Raw genomic sequence first — 21,199 nt, forward strand, 5'->3', positions numbered from 1 at the left:
TTAAAGGGCCATAAACTCAGTATAGGGTATGCCTGGTTCTCATATTGGTTTCCTATATGAATAGACTAGTTTTGAATTCTATAAGGAAACATTCTTCTAAAAATCAATTACTTATAGGTGTTTTAAAAGTCGGACTGTGGCATCTATTCACAAAGTTTTCATTAGTACAAAATTGTGGCAAAAATCTGATAGAGCTTATTGGGTATAAATACACACACACACACACACACACACACACACACACTTAAATTGGAAAAGACAGTAGCAATGCTATTAGAGAAGTTCAAAGAAAATGCATTAAGCTTTCTGAGTTGTGGAACCGCTAGGAGTTTGGTTGAAGTAATGGCAGGAGCCAAGACCTCGCAGTTCCGATTGCCACTGCGGCAGAGGCTTGCAGAGAACCGACAGGGCTGGGAGGCCAAGCCCTCTCCCTCTTTTACAGCAGGTCCAGTCACTCTGTTCCTTGAGCCACATATTCTACTCTCTCAGACTTCCTTAAGCACTTCCCACATTTCTGCACTTAGAAAATACTGTTTGAGCTGAAACTGGTTTGGCTTAGTGGATAGGGCGTCAGACTGCGGACTGAAAGGTCCCAGGTTCAATTCCAGTCAAGGGCATGTACTTTGGTTGCGGGCACATCCCCAGTAGGGGGTATGTAAGAGGCAGCTAATCGATGTTTCTCTATCATCAGTGTTTCTAACTCTTTATTCCTCTCTCCTCCTCTCTGTTAAAAAAATCAATAAAATATATTTAAAAACAGAAAATACTGTTTGAGATGCTTCAAAGCTCACTTCTGTGAAGTCTTCTAGAGAAAAGTTAATCACCCTCTTTGCTGTGTCCTAGAGTGCTTTGCACATGTTGGAATTTGTGGGAGTGGCTTCTGTGTCCATCTCCCTGGCTTTACTGTGAGCTCCTTGAAAGCAGGCTATGGCTCAGCCATCTTTGTAGTTCCTGTAATTTCACCTAACCCTTGACATATAATCTATATTATAAAAGGCCTGTGGCCATAATGCTGTAACAACCAACGACCGGACTCACCGGGAGGTACATTGATGGATCTTGTGGCATGGTGGGTGGGGGTCCCAGGGCCGGGGTCCTGAGGCAGCGCAGCAGGCCTGGGGTCCAGCGCATGTATAAAAACTGTCGAGTAAATGGAAAACTATACCACAACTCCTATAAACTTGTACACCAAGACTTACGGGGGAGAGAATAAAGGTTACTTAGCTCCAAGAGGACTCATGAGAGAATTGACAATTCAGAGATGATGCCAAAGGGTCATTCTGGACAGGTCAAATAAACCTTCAGTCTGCAACAGAATTGTTTTTCTCAATCACATAGGGAAACACTGAGACAATCGAGATGAGTACTTTGAAATGAAATGACCTGATTTTCTCACTTTAGAGTAGTCATCACTCAGTTAACACTAAGGTGGCCAGTCTGCCTGGGGGAACTCCAGTTTGTACCTGTTGACCCTGCTATTTATAGCGCCCCAGTTAAGTCTCAGAAGTATCCCAATGTGGGTGTAGTTTTTTGGCCACCCAATCAATGGAGAACTCTGTCAGCCTGACATATCACAGATAGAATTAGACTAAGACAGTTTCTTTTAAGCTGGAGAGAGCCTTGATTCTAGCTATTCTCCATGTCTTAACAGTAAGGAAGGAGAAATTTCACTCCCGGTGCCCTTCTGTTGCTTTCTGCATGGCAAGACAGAAATTTATTCTTTCTCTTAGTTTGTGGCAAAAAGTTGGTGTTATCTATTATCATTTTAATCTTTATTATAACTCTGCAATAGATACTATGCATTTTACAGAGAAAGAAGCTGGGGTTCAGAGAAGTAAAGTGACGTGCTCAAGAGCACACAGCACACAAGGATCAGTACCAACGTTACCCTCATTTTGTCTGACTCCATCTCATTCCTTGCCCACTTTGCAACCTTACTTATAATTTAGAAACTGCTTTCCCAACCACATTCCCTTATTTTGGAACTATCTGCCCTCTGCTTGAATTATTAAGTAGTGATGTAAATTCTGCCTTACCAAAGGAGACCCTGCTTTTTTGTTGTAAAAGAGTATTCTGGTCTTTGAAGTTCAGTCTGTAGATTTTGCTGTTTCTGATATGAAATAAGAATAGGGTTTTTATAAACAAGTGACTCTTATGTAATTATTTTCAGCAATGATCTTTTGACTTAAGAGTTATTAATATGTTATTAGGTAGTTTTAACTGGAACACATCTTAATTTTTTATAATAGGGACAAGGAAGGGATTCAAAAGTGGGGACAGGAATTAGATAGCAGAGCTAATAAAGCTTTGCCTTGTGTTTATTCCAACATTGAGGATCACAGAGTTGCTTGCAATAACAAAAAATTAGAAACCATATATAGTCCAAGTTCCATCTATACAGTGTAATACTATTTAGCCACTATAGTAACTGGTTATAGATACTTACTGATGTCATAAGATAGATTCAAAACATAGTTAAGCAGGTTATAAAGCAAAATACATTATTATATTTAAAAAGTACACACCTACTCTGGTCTGTGTGGCTCAGTGGTTGAGCATGGATTTATGAATCCGGAGGTCACGGTTTGATTCCTGGTCAGGGCATATGACCAGGTTGCAGGCTCAGTCCCCAGTGTGGGTGTGGGTGTGTGTGTGTGTACAGGAGGCAGCCAATCAATGATTTTTCTCTCATTATTGATGTTTCTATCACTCTCCCTCTCTAAAATCAATCAAAATATATATTTTAAAAAATGTACACCTATAAAAATGTCTGGAAAGGTATCTAAGTATCTCTGTGTAAAAATTATGAGTGTTTTTCATTTCCCCCTTTTTGGATTTACTTACATTTTCTGTTTTCTAGTCAATGTAAAATATATGGACAGTTTTAAATGAATAATTATTAAGTATATCAGAGAGAAGAAAATGCTAATTTCTCTCTCACCACTATCAAAAGGCTGTATGTTATTCAGCATCAACAAAGAAGGAAATCCTACCTTCTATTTGAAAAAAATGAACCTTGAGGACATTTGCTAAGGGAAATGAGCCAGTCACAGGAAGCCAAATCCTATATGATGCCACTTATATGAGGTACATGGAGAACTTAAACATGTAGAAGCAGAAAGTCAAATGGTGGTTGTCAGGGGCCGGGGGTGGGGGTCGGGGTGGGGGTGGGCGGGGGGGAGATGGGGAGTTGCTACTCAATGAGCATAAAGTTTCCCGTAAGCAAGGTGATCAAGTTCTAGAGATGTGTTGAATTCCCATTACCGTATTGTGCACCTAGGAATTGGTAAGAGGGTAGATCTCATGCTAGGTGTTCTTATCACAATTTAAAAATAATAACAATATAAAATAAAGGCCCTGTGTGGCTCACAGGGCAATTTCCCACAGCTGAGCCTCCACCATTATCTACAGGGTACTGGCCTCTGCTTCCCCTCTGTGGCCAGGAGACTGATATTGCTTGCTCAGTTACCAAATGCTGAAAACATGCTGTAGGTTTTCCCACAGGGATTTCCTTTACTCCTTTTATAAACCCTGTAAAGCAGAAATTAGTATTTCCACTGGCAGGTGAGCAAGTGACGTTGAGAGTCCTGAGATGCAGGTTCTGCTCTTTTATCTTTAAAAAATTTTTAAAATATATATATATATATTTTATTGATTTTGTACAGAGAAGAAGAGAGAGGGATAGAGAGTTAGAAACATCAATGAGAGAGAGTCATCAATCAGCTGCCTCTTGCACACCCCCTATTGGGGATATGTCCGCAACCAAGGTACATGCCCTTGACCGGAATCAAACCCGGGACCTTTAAGTCCCCAAGCCGATGCTCTATCCATTGAGCCAAACCGGTTTCGGCAGGTTCTGCTCTTTTAGAAGAACAGCCTGCTGATGCCAGGTCCAGAGCTCTCCAGGAGGCCAACAACTAGAAATGGGAATAAAGTGTCAGCCTAAATTGAAGCATGGGAGAGGAGAGCAAGCCGACAAAATGTCCCCTTGCCTCTGAAGTTGGGTCTATGGTCCCTTAGTGGTCCAAGGCCATTTATGGAGTTAGCTCCTGGAAAAAAACATTTAATGGAAAAATATTCTATTTCACCTTGAAATCAATGGTTTCTTTGGGCTATTACATTTATTAGCTACTATTCACCAAGTACAGTATGCCAGACTCCACACTGAGTACTGAGCAGACACCATATCATTTAATTCTCATCACCACCACCCCATTGAGGTAGTTTCTTTATCCTCATTTTTGCTAACAAAGAAATTGAAGCTTGAAGAGGTGGATGTCTTGGTCAAGGTCACACAGATTATGAGCAGCAGAGCGAGCGCCAAAAATCTAGGCTCTTAATCCAGTGCTACTTTGATTCCAGAATAAAAAGGACAAAGAGCCCAGCTGTCATGGTCAGTGGTTAAGCATCAATCTATGAACTAGGAGGTCACTGTTTGATTCCCAGTCAGGGCACATGCCCAGGTTGCTAGCTCAATCCCTGGTGAGGTAGCTGATCAATGATTCTCTCTCATCATTGATGTTTCTATCTCTCTGCCCCCCTCATTTCCTTTCTTTGAAATAAATAAAAATACATTTAAAAATAAGTAAATAAATAAATACGTTTTAAAAAATAAAAAAAAAGAAAGAAAAAGAAGTTGAAGGAGAGGTCAAAGAGCAAACCTGGACATTTGGAGGCTTAGTGAGGGCCTTGAACCAGCTAGAACTTTGTGCCCCTCCCAATACTTCTCTATGCTTCTATTCCATCCATGGCCATATCTTTTAAAGTCCTTAGTGGGAAGGTAATGGGATGTGCTATGGTATGGCAGGCTAAAAAAAATCACAGGTTTAGGATTCATACTGATTGGTTCAAATTCTACCAGTGCCACCTATAAACTGTGTGGGCTTTTGTAAGCTACATAACCGTTCCAACCCCTGCATGTATCATTGGCTCAATTGGATGATCAATGAGGAAAATAAGTATGAAGTGCCTAACACAGATGTATTAATCAGGTTATGCTAGATCATCTGAGCTAGCAACCCCCTCATTATTTTTCATAATTAAAACCCATTTCTCACTCACCTGAAGTCCCATCCCAGTCAGGCAGTCCTCTTCATCTTGTGGCTCTGTCATCTGTCATTCCAAGTTGTAACCCACCTCTAATTTGCCCTGGTCCAGCATGGAACCTGTCACTTATGTTTATAGTTCACTGACCGGAACTAGACACACAAGCCCAAACAGTCACAAGAAAGGTTGGGAGAGAGGGGGGAGCATTTGTATGTTCAGTGTAGAGGGATGTCCCCTGAGGTGAGCATTTCTACTTCCAAATGTATTTTTCAGAACTAAAATTCACACATAAGTCTAGGGTTAATAGTAAGCTCTGGTTTTAGGTAAGTAGATTCAGTAACTTTCATCTCTTTTTTTCCCAAATTGTACATGAGGAGGAAATATAAGTGAATTATTCTCATCATTTGATGCACAATGTCATGAGAAAAATATTTGGAATTAAATCAATAACACACCATATTTTGAGAGACTAATTAAGAGGTACCAAATGTCTCTTGGGAGGAAAAGTATCTTAATCTGGTGTATCTGCATAGATTTTATTTTTTATTGTATCACAGATAATTAGAACTAAAATTACCTTAGCTATTGTTTGCTTGTGCATTATTATCTTACCTTGTTCCAGAAAGGATTGGAAACAACATCTTACAGCATACTATAACAGTCTGTTCTTCCTGCTTTCTGTCTCCCACCATCAATCATTCTCCACCCTGGCACCTAAAGATTTTTTTCTAATATATGTATATATTATAAATATATATTTTTTATTTCAGAGAGGAAGGGAGAGGGGGAGAGAGATTAAAACATCAATGATAAGAGTCATTGGTCAGCTACCTCCTGCACACACACTCTCTCAACCCCTACTGGGGATCAAGCCCACAACCCAGGCATATGCCCTGACTAGAATCAAACCATGAGCTCCCAGTTCATAGGCCAACGCTCAACCACTGAGCCACACCAGTTGGGCTAAAAGATATTTTTAAATGCAAAGATGATCAAGCATATCTATTTAAAGAGAAAACAAACATTTTCTATGACTTTTCTCTGACCCTCCCACCTCTAAACCCTTAGCTTGGCAGTACAGTCTGATGAGACCTTCCTTGCAAACAGTGATAACTGTGCTTTGTTTTAATCTAACTAAACTGGAACTATACTTCCCAGAATTCCTTTTCCTGTTTAATTCTGTGTTGGCCACAGATAAACTTGCTACAAGGGAGATTAAGGTGGGATCATAATATTAGAAGATTTCTAATAAAAACCAGATTGTGTGACTGCATAGCCCATACTTTTTATTATTATAATGATTATATTCTATAGAAGCTTCCACAGAGTTTCTGGGAGAGTTTAGTTCTCTATGGAGGAGACAGAGAAAGAAATGACCTCTTTTTTTGTATGGCTATGATAACTAGTTTTCAGCTATCTATTTATGAGCCTGGGGATAAAGCTGAAACCCTCAGAAGACAGAGCTGAGAAATTAAAAATAAAATAAAAATTATTTATACTCCATTGGTGCTTGTGTATGTAAATGATTAACATTTGTCTGGTACTCTTCAGTACTCTTTCTTGCTCTGTGATCATAGGATCCTATTGGGTTTTCCAGGCATGAATCAGGATGGGAGAGGCTTTGCTGCAATAACAAATGACTCCCAGATCTCTTAAGACAAAAGAATTTTATTCCTTGCTTATGCTAGATGGCCCTTGTGAGTTGGCAGTGGCTCTGCTCCATACAGTCTTCACTCTGAGATACAGGGTGATCTGGAATGGTCTCTGTACTAGAGGGAAAGAGCAAGGCAGAGTACATAGTGGCTCTTAAAGATTCTGACTGAGTTGTTGTGGATGGTGCTCTGAGCCACATGGCTCTGAGAGCTGGCTACATCTCTTCCCCACCTGCATCCCTTCCCTGCATCCTTTCTCCACCACCACCATGAAGTGGATGTTTGAGGAGGACCACTTGCTGGAACACAGATGCATGGAATCTGCAAAGATCTGAGTGAAATATCCGGACTGGGTTCGTGGAAAGTCTCAGGCTCTCAGATTGTCAACACTGATAAATGAAAGTATCTGGTTCCATCTGACATCACTGTGGCTTCATTCATGTGGATCATCAGGAAAAGGATCCAACTTCCTTCTGAAAAGGCAGTCTTCCTGTTGTGTATAAGACAGTCTCACAGTTCAGCCTAACTACGGGATAACTTTATGAGAAGGAAAAAGGTAAAGATGGATTTTTGCATGTGGCCTACTGTAGAGAGAACACATTTTGCTTGTGAGGGCCGGTGTTGGACTAGGTGCACCCCACCTGCTTGTGTATCTTGTAAATAGCAGTCTGTTTTTAATTACTAACCAGAACTTCTTCACATAGACCTTTTAGTGCATTGTAACTGGATTGGCCTCTTAATACATTGGAAGGGTTTTGTTCCCTTAGACCAGTAAATTATCATTAAAAAAAAAGAAAAGAAAAAAAAAAAAAGATTCTGCCTGAAAGTGGTATGTCACTTCTGCTTGTATCTCATTGGCCAAAACAAGACACATGGCCATGTATGAGTCCACAGGGTGAGGAAGTATAATCTGGGAAGGCCACTGATTTGACTGAACAGTCAGTCAGTTTACCATGCAATGTTGATTCCTTAGCCAGAGGGTGGATGGGCAGAGGCTGGGAAATCAGAACCCTCTAGAGGTCCTCTTTGGCACAAGTAACCTTTTATATTTACTCCAGTGTGCTGTACAAATATTATCTTTTTCTGTACCATGAAGTAAAACAGTTGGGAATCTTGACTTTATCTCAATTCTCACAAGAATAAGGGAACTAGGCACTATTAATTCAAATCCAGTCAGTAATACAAATGGGGTGAGAGGAGGGGGAGAGGAAGACCTATATAATACTTTCAATAATGAGGATTAAAAAATAAACAACAAAAAAAGGCAAAACTAGAATTTGGGATTTTAGTCTTTCTACCCAAGGCTGTGTTAGCTCTAATAAGGGACACTGAGTAGGTCAGCAGAATCTGTGACCTGAGGACCAGAGCCCAGGCTCTTCAGCCCCATCGGCATCTATGCATCTCTTCTCTTGGCTTGACTGGCTCACTGACCACACAGGCTCAGTGATAACTAGAGAGAGTGTTGAGCACATACACGCTACAGACTGTATTTTTTCTTTTTATTAAGGCTCTGGAGACAAGAACATGACAACATTTTGGCAGCTGGGACTATAGCCATGTGTGAGGAGAAAGTGATTTGCATGAGCAATGCAAAACCACCTGGTTTATTGCAACTGACTGAACAAGTTAAGTGAATCAAATTCCCAGTTGGATACCAGAAGCAGCTAAACACACACACACACACACACACACACACACACACACACAGAGCCCCTGAAGAAGAAAGAAAGAAAGAAAGAAAGAAAGAAAGAAAGAAAGAAAGAAAGAAAGAAAGAAAGAGATACTTGCATTCCATACAAAGAAACTATTAAAAAACCTCTTCCCCTTTTGCTCTCACTCCCAGGCCTTGATTTTCCTGTCTAGTTTGTATCACTCCTCTCACCCTGACCCTTTATACATGGGCTTCGTCACTTTTCCATGGACACTCTGGATGTGAAAAATTTTTGGTCCAGTCTACTCTTGTTACTCTTTAGCATGTGGATAGAGGCAAGGATCTCTTTGTCACTCACAGATATGCTCCTGAAATATCAGCTGACAATTTCTACTAACTAGCCCCTGTTGAAGCCTGCAGCTTGCAGTGTTGTTTATAAAAGGTAAAGAAATAAACTGCTTCCTTGTCTAAGCCATGGTATTGGAGTGGGTGGGGAGTGGTCTCTTGATTGTACCAGCTTGGCTGGTCCTCACCTGTTGGGAGCCAGCAGAGTTGAGGCAAGCAACTCAGTCTTAAGGAAATAGAATTAAGTTCCTTCTAGCAGAAGTTATGCGGTGCCCTGAGGGCTTGGCCAGAAGATAAGATTAACCTGGGGCTTAGCATCTCCTGTCTTCCTGCCTCTTCCCCTTCCTGATCCTCCCCCCCTAGATAGCCCAGTCTTGGAATGTTGCACCTTGGAATGTCACACTGCCTCTGGCAATTAGTCAATCCTGTGTTGCCATACCAAAGACCCCCCTGCATAGGCAACCCTGCCCCCCTTTGTCTCTGCTGTATAAATACAGCCATTTCAGAGAATAAAACTGAGGCTTGATCAGAACCTTGTCTTGCCTCCATTCTTTCGCGTTCCTTGTTTGATTCATTCTCTTAGGTGGTTCCTGCGTGCCCCCGTTGTTGTCCCGCGGGTCGGGACACTCACCTAGTACATGGGGCCAGCATCGTTATGTGGGGTCTTGGAGGTTGGGGTTGGCCCATTATTTTAACAGCAGTAGGAGAGTCATTAGCAGATTTCAAGCAGCAAAGCAAAATGATCTCATTTATTCTTTAAAAAGTTTCTTCTGGTTATTCTGTAAGTCTGTGTTCTCTAAGTCTCAGCTTTCTAATTTGTAAAACAGGAGTCTGAGATAGAATTTTCCATCCTGTTATCCCCGCAAAAGGCTCTCTTTTCCAGGTTAAACATTCCAGCTCTTTTAACCGTCCTTCACACAGTGGTCTCTTCACAAGCTTGGTTATTCTCGGTGGAATTTATGTGTGGTCGGGTCCTCTGGAGCTGGGATAATTTGCAGACCCAGCCTAACATACTCTATCCAAGGTCTGCCCAACCTGGGGTAGGAATGGGGTCTCCAGTTGTCTTGTGAGATCATTTCTGACATATGTTAGCGGCCATGGTTTCACTGTGGAATCTCCTTTCTCTACCTTGAAGGTGAACTGTATGAAATTATTTTTTGCTACTCTGGAGCTACTGCCCCCCCCCCCCATCCTTGTCATATATTCTCTCTACCACTGGCAACACAGAACAGAAAAGATGACATGTCTGAGATGGTCTTGTGATAAGAGATGGCCTAATTGGGATTCCAGGCATCATCTCTGCAAGACTGGCATGTTCCTTTGAAAAGTGGCTACAGAGACAATTTTGCATTGAAAACATCGAGGACTTGAATCTTAGCTCCAAAGAGAATCATCTAAGAAGGGTGCTGCCGATGTGCCTGAAACCCGATGGGGAGTTCTCATACACATGATCAGTTCTGTCTGGAGTTCAGATAAAAGGTCACACCAGCTAATTTAGATAGGAATGATAACTTTCCAACTGGGGTAACAGATAAGTGCTTCCAGAAACAGCTTCTTTGGGCAATGAAGCCACAAAAGGCTGCCTTCAAAGAGAAGGGGGAAATTGTAGAAGACAGAGAAGAATTTAGGTCAGCCAGAATGGAGCTCCCCAAAAAGTCAAGTTCAGAAATAATTTAACAGATAGGGATCCAAAGAATATGTGGTTTGCCTGACAAATGACATTCACTTTGAAAGTGAAAATGAAATTGGAGAAAGCAAAATTGCTGCATATTGGGTCCCGGAGATTGAAGGGAAATGATACCAGGGGAGAAAGGAGTTGTAAAGCCTTCCTAGTTAAGTACAGAATTAGAATGAATGAATTTTGGTCCATAAAGGGTCAGGTGAAGATCATACAGATAATGGCTTAATCCCAAGCAGCTCCAAATGATGTTCATTAGCGGAGGATTGCAGGCCTTGGCAAGCATGCCCAACCAGACAGCTCACGCTGCCTTCTCTCAAAACTGCTCATTCTGGGTGGAACTCTTTAACAGAACAAAGCCACTTAATTTAACAGTTAAACCAAGGAAAGATGGAAAAAGACTTTTACCCTGAATGTCAAGGGGCCCCGAAAGAGCTGGGTGGTGTGGGAGGGAGAAACGATGCACGCTGAAACCGAAGACGCACTGCGGGGTTGGCAGAATCTCGCTATTGCAAATAATGATCCTTGGCCACCAAGCAAAAGGCACATGGACTTCTGCCTAGGGACTCTGGGCTTTCTTCCTGGTCTAATGAATGGACCCTCTGTGAGATTGTTAGATCAGACACTTCATCTCTGTGAGACTCATTTTATCCACTCCCAGGACAAGTATAATCGTATCTACAAACCCCTTTCTACCTCACAGAAATAAAGGCTGGCGCAGTGCTTTCATCAACACTGACTTCTCACTTAACCCTCACTATAATTCTATACGGGGCATGATGGCTCCATTTCGTGGATGAGGGAACTGAGGCCCAGAAATGTTAAATGACTCGCCCAAGGGACAGGCTTAGGTGGAAGAACCAAGACTAGGACACACCTCAGTTTCAAATACAGGGAACTTTCCATGACCCCATAACCATTGGTTAAACCAGGGAGAAAACTGAGTGCTGCTTCTGGGATATAGTAAGTTTTTTGTGGTCAATGCATAGATTTTGGAATAAGGCAACGGTTCAAGTTCCAGTGTCATCATTTTCTAGTGATGTCACACGAGCCTTAGCCTTCTTGTTTATAAAATGGGAAGCAAAATGGTGCCTCAGCCTTGAGGTTATTGTGGATTCAATATCCACAGAGTTTCCATTGCCTCACAAAGCAAATGCTCAGTGAATGGAAATTTAGCCACAGGAATGTGTTGCCAGAGAGTTAACAGGAGAGTGAAGAGGATGGATGGCTCAGAAGTCAGATGACATGGGTTTAAATTCTGACTCAGCCACTTATTAGATGAACGACCTTTAGAAAATTATTTACCTTTACTAAGCCTTAGTTTCATCATCTATGAAATGCTACAAATAACTTTACATGTCTTCTTTTGTGGTTGTAAGAATTAAATGAGATACTCGAATGCCTGGCACATTGTGAGTGCACCAGAATTATTGTTCATCATCTAGTTGTTGTATCATGACTATTTATTAATGAGAAGGAAGAAGGATTAGAGCCTTGTAAAACTGAACAGTTCCAAGAAAACCAGTACTCACTTCCCAGTAAAAGGAACCTCGTGTGAAATATGGATTATTGGGCCTGAAGAGTGTTTCTCCTCTCCATCATGCTTTGCAGTGACTCCCATCTCTGTCTCAACACTCTCCATTATGGCTGCCATAATCTGTGGGTTTTAATTTTCAAACCAATCCATTAGTTTGTTGACTCATCCCTTACTCATACATTTATTCACTTCCCCCATGTATTTGATTATCCTTTTTTCCTGTAAACATTTTTGTGTATTTCCTTGGTGTTAGGCCTTATTTATTGGGAATATAGCAATGCATCAGTCACTCCAGAATCTACAGTGTATTGAAGGAGATGACATGTGTACAGAGGTCACTCTAGAAGGATGGTTAATGAAGAAACAGAGGGGCAGAGCTCTCAGCTGTCTAGAAGGGGAGTCATGAGGGAGGGACATTGAGATAAGGTAGGTAGTGAAGGGAGGTGCCAAGGGACTTACCAGCACAGCTAAAAGACTCACGAAGTTCAGAGGAGATATGCTGCTTGGCCTCACATGGTAGAAGGAAGACCACCTGGCTACCTGAGCTCTGAGCCTTGCTGTGGGCAGCCCTGTTGAGATAGAGACAGAAGGGAGGAAGGGGGCAGGGAATGTAAGGAACAGAGAATGCAGGAGCCAGACAGAAATTCACATCCCATCTCCACCTCACACTAGCTGGATGGTTTTACTTCTTGGAGCCTTTGTCTTTCCATCAGTAATATGGGGATAATCCAGCCTTTCTCACAGACGAATTATGGGAGCTCAGGTGAAATAATATATATGAACAAATCCCCCCAAAGACAGATCTTGAAACCAGGACATCACTTTTATTGCCAGCCTACAGTTTTGCAGGACTAGTGGTAACAGCCCACTGTGCTGCCGACGAAGGGCTGGCCTCTGAAGGATTTCATCTTACATTTCCTGTGGACAACTGAGCAGTCACACAGAGAGCACCCTGATGGAAACTAAATGGTTAAGTCAGCTTTGGAGATGCAATTTGATATTTTTCTCCTCTGTGTTCTCTTCTTTCCCTTCCTGTAGGCCAGGAGAAAGCTCTGTGCGTTCTTGCCTCAAAGGAGTTTGTGATAGAATAGAAACCAAGGAGTGGCCTCCAAGAAACTTTGCTTCCTGGTGTGCTTGAGGGAGGGGACAAAGAGATCCTATTATCAAGGGAAACTCTGAAAGAGAGACCAGAACAGGGATCTTTGGAAATCAGGGACAGAGGGAGGCCAGTGGGCTCCATGAGAATGGGCAGCAGCACCCGGATCCTGGGAGGCCTTGGAAGAATGCCTGCATGGTTTCTAGTCATGAAAAAGGTTGTTCTGCCCCAAGGCAGCAAAAGTCATGGACCTGAAGGGACTACATGCCATTGGACAATGGGTATCTCCAGCTAACAGAATAATCTGATAACTAATGATTTCAGGCAAGAGAGGCTCCCACATTTAGTGACACTGCGCAAAACCCCAGTACCTGGCCTTATGGAGAAAGCCCCAGGAAGACTGAGGTCAAATTCTTCACAGCTGGAAGAGTGGGGACTTGGTTTTAAGACTGTTGATTAAAAGGAAATTTTAAATGTGTGCACCCTTGCATGTGTGAAATGAGAGTCTTACCTCCTCAGTTATAATGCATTCATGCCGCACATCTATTCAGAGATGTGTTTGGGCACATTTCATTTGCATAATCTGTTCCATTGGCTATTTGCTTAAAGCAGAGTAAAACGTCTGTGATCTGTTCCACATATAACTCTCCTACCAGGACATCACAGCAGAAGTAGTCACTGCAACCTGCACTCTGGTAAATGCACATCTGTCTGCTATTTGGGTCGCTCAGACCATGAGGAAGTTCCATCAGAACTTACTGACTTCAGCTACCATATAGAGGCTCGGAGTTCTCGCCTGGCCACCTTAAGTGTTGATGTGTCACTTTATATGCAATGTTGGCCACTTGAAGAAGTGATTACCTATTTCTAATGGCTTTTTTCTGTTTAGCCATTACTAAAATAATAATGATATGACAAGCATGTTATATCCTTATAGAAATATCTGCAATAGGACTAAAGCAGAACAGTCCAATCAGCTGTTCAAGGACACAGAAGTGAAGACTTTAGGGCTGATCTAACTAAGATATGAGTTTTCTGTAGATCTTCTTGACCCTAAATACTTTTGAGCTTCATTTACAAACATAAAAGTTCTCTTTACTTTTCAAAAGTCATATCTGGTAAGTGGACGAGATTGAAGGGAGGGTATGGAGTGGACCAGGATTTGCTTTTTTCCCATTTCAGAGCTCAATATAAAGCAATTCAAAGTATTTTTCCAAGCTGGATAGACATTCTTTTAATTACATAGCCTTTCATGGTGTTGGTCAATTACCTGGGCCTCCTGCTGGGCAAATGCCAGGAATCACTTCTCAATTTCTCTTTCTTTCTCTCTTCAAGATCCCAAATGTCCCTGTTTTCTAGTCAGTTTCTTAGTAACAATCTCCCTTCTTTCCTTGCTGCAAGTACCTCCTTGTTCAGGTGAAAGCTCTTTCACACCTGAGAGTCATACATTTTACAACTAACTGTTGCAGTCAATCCTGTGGTTCCTCACCCAATCTCAGTGAGAGAAGAAAAAAACACTAGTCTAGGTCGTGGCCTGGTCATCACATGTCTGAGTCTTGGCTAGATGGATGGTGGGGAGACTAAATGAGATAGAAAATACAGGAGCAGAGTGAATCTGCTGGGGAAGAGACTGCACCGAGTCTTGAGTACATTGGGGTCCTGATTGACATGCAGGTGAAGGTTTCCATGTAGAGTTAGTTGTATTATGCTCTGAAGCTGAAGGGAGATATCTCGTCTGGAGAAACTGATTTGGGAATCATGATATGGGCACAGATTTACTAGAAGCCATGTGGGTGGGTACCATAACCCAAGAAGAGGACATAAAATGAGAAGAAAAGGGGATCCAGAACAAAGTCCCCAGGAACATCAGAATTTAAAGAGCGAACAAAGGTGAAGGATCTAGGGAAAGCCACCAGCAATGGTGAATGTGGACGAAGAGAAAGACCAGGGTGAGTGCTAGTTCTGGAGAAAAAGAAGAGTGTTCTAACAGGAAGGATGTGGCCAACCTTGTCAAATGCTTCACATATGTCAGCTAAAACTTCAATGGGTTTGACAAAGAGGAAATAGCTTTAGAGGTGGAGTGATAGAAGAGACAGGTTGTTGAAATGTTCACTGTTTCAAGAAGGTAATGTTAAGAGTAGAGGGATTGCCGAAACCAGTTTGGCTCAGTGGTAGAGCATCAGTCTACAGACTGAAAGGTCCCGGGTTCGATTCTGGTCAAGGGCATGTACGTTGGCTGCGGGCACATCCCCGGTAGGGGGTGTGCAAGAGGCAGCTGGTCGATGTTTCTCTCTCATTGACGTTTCTAGCTCTCTATCTCTCTCCCTTCCTCTCTGTAAAAAATCAATAAAATATATTAAAAAAAAAAAAAAGAGTAGAGGGATAACTTCTAAAAGAAACTGTTCTTCCTAAGGGGCCACAAGTGAGGAAATAATAATAGATAAAAATATAGGGTTTCTCAACAAATGCTTACACACATTGAATAATTTTAAAGGGAGTCTTTATTCAAATACATTTCATTTTTAAAATTGAACTTTCAGCTGTTAAAGTATGAATACGTGTTTTTTTTTGGGGGGGGGGACACCATGTATATTCAATTTTGAAGGAGAATGGGAAGGGTTCTGGGGAAATTTACATGTAGTGACCTTTACCATGTGAAGAAAGAGATGACTGGGGCAATGGGAGGACAGATGAAGTACAAGAGAACAGGGCTGATGATTTGGGTCAAGTTTGGGAGAAATGAAAGGAATGAAAGATTGAGGTCAGATTAGTGATTCTTTTAGGTCAAGATTTTAGAAGTAGACATTGGAGGGCATAAATGTGAGTTCCTGAAATGGAAGAAAAAGCTGTGGAAATAGGTTAAGCAAGACTGTGGAAGTTGAGATCCTGGAAGAATCCTTCAACAGATCTTAAGGGCATATGAGATGGCAGCAGGGGTTGGGGGTGAAGAGTAAGGCTGTGAACCAATGCCAACATTCAGCAAATGTTACATATTTACTTAATGCCAGGCACTGGATGCCATGATCTCTGGTAAACACAGGGGATGCATTTGAATATAGTCAATGTGTAAGAGGGATGGGGGTAGGAGACAATGGGATAGCCTGATACTATGATTCATGGAAATAGGAAGGTCTTTGAATCGCACAGAAATAGGAATTTTTATAAACAGCAGTGGGAGACTGCTGGTTGTGGGGTATATGTTTTAAAGACATGGTGCTGAGGATTGCGGGCAGATGAGAAGTCTCCCCTGAAGAAGGGTGCAGAGAAGCAGAATCATTAGGGACCTACCACGTGCCTAGCCATGTGTTAACTGCCTGAGTAATGACAGCATTTGGCCCCATTCGGAGGGTCCCTGGAACCTTTTGGAGCACCCATCTGTGCCACCAGACCTTCGTGAGTTTACTGTTTCTCTCTGTTCTGTTGGCTAAGCCCTACTCACATAGGGATAATGAAGGTCTCATTTGCCTCCAACAATATGGTGCCTTTCTGCATAATTTACATGTTTTCTTCAAGGCTCAGACGCTAAGTAAGGGGGTAACAAATTCTAGGGCAGGGTCTTGTTACTGATACATGGAAACCCAGACTCTGTACCTCTGTTCTTCTGTGGTTTCTTCCAGCACACATCTGTAGTTTAGAAAGGTATCTAGCTTAGTCTTAGAAGGTACCTTTTAAAGAGGGAACTTGGACTCTGGAAGACTGGCTGCATCTAAGTGCTAGCTCTATGTCACTGTTACCTCCTGAAATTCACCTGCAGTCAGTAGATTCATACATATTTTTCTAAGAGTGGATTTGTTTCCAATTTGTAAGAACATTGATGACCACTTATTGAGTACTTGTATGTGTTAGCCACTGTACTAAGGATTTACATGAACTTTTTTTTTTTTAATTTACACAGCAACCAGTGGAATAGGTACTGTTTTCTGTTTTATTTTTCTTTGTTCTTTTTAAAGGAGGTAACTGAGGCATAGGAAAAATCAGTTATCCAATGGACACAGCTCCTGATGTAGACAGGATCATACCCAGAGCCTGCCCTTTTAGCTACCACCACACATCTTCCTGAGGTCTTCTATTCTTTCCATCACTTGGCATGAATATATTCATAATGTTTCAGATCTCACGCATTGGTTCATTAAGCAGTCTTTCACTGAGTACCAAATCTGTTCTAAACTCCATGGGAAGGGACCTCGAGGAGTGTGGGGTTGATGGAGAGTAAAATAAGGCAAAGAGTAGAGGTCTCTGATACTAGGCTAAGGGACAGGAGTTAGCTTAGGATAAAGCAAGGAGTGTATGCTTTATCCACAGGTGATGGGGAGACATTTGAAGATTTCAAGTAATGAGTGAACATTATATAAACATATATTCACTGCCCTTCTCCTGCATGTCAGATATTGAAGAGGATAAAAGTGTAGGGAATATGGTGAGGCAAGTCAAGTGTTTAGAATTTAAGGACTCTCAGAGTAAGTGCTTCCTCAAGTTTTGTGCCCTAGCTGCCTGGCTTGCTTTATCCTCATGTAGGCCCTGGAGGGTGTTTTTGGAAAAGTGAAAGATGAATAAAACTTGGATATCCACCCTTTTAGCAGGATGAACTATGGGGAAGAGAAGAGTAGACAGAGTTACAATTAACCACTAATGCAGGGCACTGAATGAAGGAGTGACTGTAGGAATATTGTACAGTATCAATGTTCTTGTAGGAGAAGATGAGAACCTAACTACGTCCATGTCCTGGTAGAAAGATAACTAATTCAGTTTGCTTGTTCCTGTTGACAAGGTACCAGCCTTGGAGGCTCGCTGTGGAAATTCCTACAACATAAATGGATCCATCTTTAGTCACCAAGATCCATTAGGATTCAAAGACAAACTAGTTAAGAGCTCAATTGCTTGAGATGGGAGTAGGATGCAGAGAAATTCCTAGATTTTTCTAAGTTTGGAATCCAAGATCGGAGATCCTTCAGATCTTCCCATTCTTTGGACTCTGTGAGTCCCAAATCTAGCTTGTTGCTCTTTAGGAATTACAATCACCTTTGCTCTAAATAAAGAGCAGCTGACATTCCGGGCTACTTCTACCTTCATTTCTTCAACTCCAATAACTCCTAATGCTTTGACCTTTTAAAATTAATATAGAAAGGGGGCTAAATGGCTAAAAAGCAAAATTACATTTAGTTCCAAGAAATGAGGTGGCACTGTTGGTACAACACAGAAAATAACCATAAAATGTGAAACATAGTCCATTCTCTATGCCGACTTTATAAAGGCTGAGACAGAGAGAAGGAGAATGTTCTGCTGTTATCAACCCTGACAACAGTCAATGGCCAATTCAGTGGGGGCTCTAGGAGAATGCTGACCCATACTAGAACTTCAAATGCAATGGGATTGGGACTCTCTTTGGAAGGGAGAAAATGTCTGCTCTCGGGTTTGATTGTCAACTGGATGATGGAAAGTAGCACAGTGCAGTCGAAAGGGCAATTGGTTGGGGAGATAAGAGACTTGGTCCCTTTCTAGCTCTGCTACCATCCCAGGACGAGTAAGTTGGCTTCTTGGGATTTTTCTCCATTTAGTAGTGACTAGATCGTGCACACTGCTTCCAGCACATACATTTCCCATTCTGTGAATGCCCAGGATAAAAGAAAACACCACCCCATCTGGCTCCCGCCTTCCAGAGGATGAATTGTGGAGCCGCAGCTCTTCAGGGACAGATGGCATGCAGGTGTCTGTTTCTGTATGGGGTATGATGTAAGAGGAGGAGTGTAAGAAAAATAATGCTGCCTGAGCCAACCCATTCAGGCAGGCTGGCTCGACACCCAACCTCCCTCACCTGCTGTTCCATTGGTGTGGTTTGTCATGGGACCCTCAGCATCTGGTACCTGACCCACCCTCCTCAACTACCCTGGCTGTTTCCAGGATTATTCCCCAGGGAAGGCCGCATGTTTGTGGAGTCTCTGTCTTTGATGATGTTTTCAACTGCTGCTGTCACAGTTCTCAGTCCTAGAGGTCTCCATTGAAGCCAACCAAGCGTGTAACACTTCAAAAGAAACGTTGCCACATGTAAGGTATCTAATACTGTAAATCCCCTCTCTGAGCACAGCTTCTGTCTTTCCACTGAACTCTGAGTCTGTAGTGTAGAGTGATGAAAAGAGCAGGGGCTTTGAGTAAAGTAGAGATGTGGTACTTTGGGCAGTGGCCAAGAGAAGGCAGATAACCGGACAGTGGATGAGAGGATTAAAAGAGGGGATGTCTGGGAAATAAGCTAAGTCTTAGAAAGAACATAGGGGCTCCTTCCTTTCCCCTTGTAGTGGCCATTTAGGTGAGTCCCCAACCTCTGTTCCCTCCCAGAGCAGTCAATCATGAGAATTCCTTGCCTTCTGCTGTGTTAGCTTTAGACATGGGCATAGGCATGTGACCTAATTCTGGTTGATGAGACATGAGAAGAAGTCTGCCGAGGGGCTCTTTTCTTTCTTCTAATACAAGCCACAAGGAAGAGACAGTCCCTGCTTTCCTCTGGATCGTGTGCTTTCTGAAGGTGACCTCTAATTCTTATAGAAGTTTTGCTATTGGCCAGAGATGAATCCAATATACAGACAAGGTCAGAGCCCTCCCAGTCCTCGTTTGGTGATGCTCTACCTATGAACTTTTTGTTACTTGGGTAAAATCACATATTTCCTTGTTACTTAAAAGGGTTTTTGATTTAGGGTTTTCTGTTCCTTTCAGCTGAAGATATCCAAATTGCTAAACCTCTCATTATGGGAATCTACTCTTAACTCATCAATCTTTTATGTTCTCATAGTCCATTCCAAAATCCTCCTGCTATTTCCCTTGCTTTATAGCCCATTGGACTCCAGGGCAAGCTATTCTAATAGTAGGACACTTCCTGCCAACTAAATGCATTGACATTTGAATCTTTCAATCCTAGAATTGATCCTTCACCCCTCCCCTCACCCCATCTCCAGGGCTGAAAAGTATTGCTGAAGAAGTATAAAATTATGCCCACTGGCCATATTGAGTCCATGCTTTCTTTCTTCCTTGGTCTTAGCTGCTGCTCCAGTCAATCTAAAATCTTTGCTATTTCCACCTCCACACAATTACTCATGCTCTTCCTGCCAGCTGGTATGCCCTCTCTCTCTCCCCTAAAGCACTCTTTCCCATCCTTCCAGGCCAAGCCCAAATTCCCACAGTGAGATGCAAAAATGCCACCTTTTCAGAATTCCTATTAGAACACCATCTCTCTCTTCAAATCCAGGTCATCTCCTAATATAGATGTCTGTCCACTTCTTTTACATCCTCTAGTTAAGACCCTGATCTCCTGAGACATACTTTGTTAATATGACTAGTCCATATAAATAAATTAAGAAAGAAGCAAAGGATAAAGACCAAGGGTGCAGGGTTTAAATCAGCCAGACATGAGTTTGAAGATGGCTATGCCTCTTACTAACTAAGGGAAATTGGGGGAAAGGATTAAATTCTGTGTCATAGTTTTAAAAAAGCTTTTATTTATCTTAGAGAGGAAGGGAGAGGGATAGAGAGAGAGAAGCATCAATGAGAGAGAAACATCAAAGATTGATCATCTCCTGCACGTCCCCTACTAGGGATCAAGCCCACAACTTGGGCATGTGCCCTGACCTGGAATCGAACCACTGAGCCACACAGGCCTGATCACAATTTTTTTATCTGAGGATGGAACTAATAATGGGAGGATTTTTATAGTTATATAAAAATTCCAGGTACATAGTAGGCCCTTAATATTACTTTTTTCCTCCCGTGTCAACATAATTCTAATAGAGTAGACTTGTTTCTGCTAGTCATATTCGTGTGTGTGTGTGTGTGTGTGTGTGTGTGTACACAAATCCTTTTCCTATGAATATCAAGTAATCCATAATACCATAAAACTATATTCATTTTGGCAACATTCAATCAAAAATAAAATGCTTCTGTCCCCTTTGCATCATATGAAGGTTGACAGAAACTCCACATTCAGTGCACACCATCTTTTGGCCAGCTGAGAAATGAGAAATAGACCAACTGGATATGGAACTCAGATTCCTCATCCAAATTCCTGAAACACGTGGGGCACTCAGAGAGTGGATTCTTCTGCACGGTGGACTGCCTCACTCAGATATCTGCACCCATTCCCAACAGACAAAACCAGAGGGGACTCTGACAGTTACAGTACTTGAGTGATTCTCAAACTTCCATGGGAATA

At 42.0% G+C, this 21,199-nt stretch overlaps 1 pseudogene; it reads left to right on the forward strand.

Annotated features, from left to right (window-relative positions):
* Window positions 1-6,311: 6,311 nt before the first annotated feature.
* LOC118716216 lies at window positions 6,312-7,401 on the forward strand (annotated as a pseudogene).
* Window positions 7,402-21,199: the final 13,798 nt, after the last annotated feature.

Source organism: Pipistrellus kuhlii, unplaced genomic scaffold (assembly GCF_014108245.1).
Source record: "Pipistrellus kuhlii isolate mPipKuh1 unplaced genomic scaffold, mPipKuh1.p scaffold_m20_p_12, whole genome shotgun sequence".
NCBI classification, from domain to species: Eukaryota; Metazoa; Chordata; class Mammalia; order Chiroptera; family Vespertilionidae; genus Pipistrellus; species Pipistrellus kuhlii.